Source organism: Atta cephalotes, assembly GCF_000143395.1.
Source record: "Atta cephalotes unplaced genomic scaffold scaffold00009, whole genome shotgun sequence".
NCBI classification, from domain to species: domain Eukaryota; kingdom Metazoa; phylum Arthropoda; class Insecta; order Hymenoptera; family Formicidae; genus Atta; species Atta cephalotes.
In genome coordinates, this window is record NW_012130073.1 from 266,107 (window position 1) to 267,209 (window position 1,103).

Consider the following 1,103-nt stretch of genomic DNA (forward strand, 5'->3'; position numbering starts at 1 on the left):
TATATATATATATATATATATATATATACATATTGTGTTTCAAATTCGACGTACTACCTGCTAATGCCAGATTTTTGAAGACATTTTGAGATGAAAATTCTAATCCTAAAATGTTTCTCGAGACTATAATAAATTTTGAATTATAATCATTTAAAGTTAGCGAATTATGACGTCTAAAATTTTTTAGGTGTGATACAATGCAAAATGCTAAAGTCAAATATTGTCTCCTGTTAGTATCGATATAAATGTTACGTAGGTGAAGATAAAATTACTGATATTTCTAATTATTGATATTTATGTTAAAAAAATGTTTATTAATAATGTTTATTAATAATTTATTTTGCCTGGGACATTTTGATATCGGAATTTTCATCTTAAAATGGCTCCAGGAAATGAATTTTCTACCATTAGGTGGTACATCGAGAATCTGAAATACTCTATATATACAGGAATTATTTCAGATTATTTAATTAGTGATTTATTTTCTCTGTGCAAAATCACAAGAAGAGAAGAAAAGGATATTTGCACTCAATTAACATAAATTTTTAAAGAATTTTTAAAAGAATTTTTTTCGTTTCTGTTAAATAATTATTGCTCGAAATAAAAAATCGCCTAGAATCGGACGTCGAGATGCAAGGTCCATCATGCATAGCAATTGTGATTCTTTTTTTATCGTCGTACCTTGACGGCGCGCGGCACTTTGCCGGGATATTCTCTGGTGGAAGTCGATAAAAGGGATGTATCAAGTATACATGCTCGTGCACAATTTCGCTGGAACGTGATCGTTTTCGCGTTGCGATCGTCCTCGTTAAAATCGTATGCTATAAGATGGACGGAAAATCGTCATTTGCAATTGCTAAGCTCGCCTCGTTTTCCAAAACGCATCGTTATCTCTTAACAGCTTTTACCAACGAATATATTTTGTCAATACTGATATTATTTTACACATGGAGAGAATTTTTTTCTTGGAGTTTACCCTGAAAATATGATAGTCGTGGGACAACAATGTATTTTGAAGAATTCTAATGTAAAGCTCTCTCTCATTCATTAATAAAATTACAATAAAGTATAAAATAAGTTTGATTAATTTTACTAAGAGCATA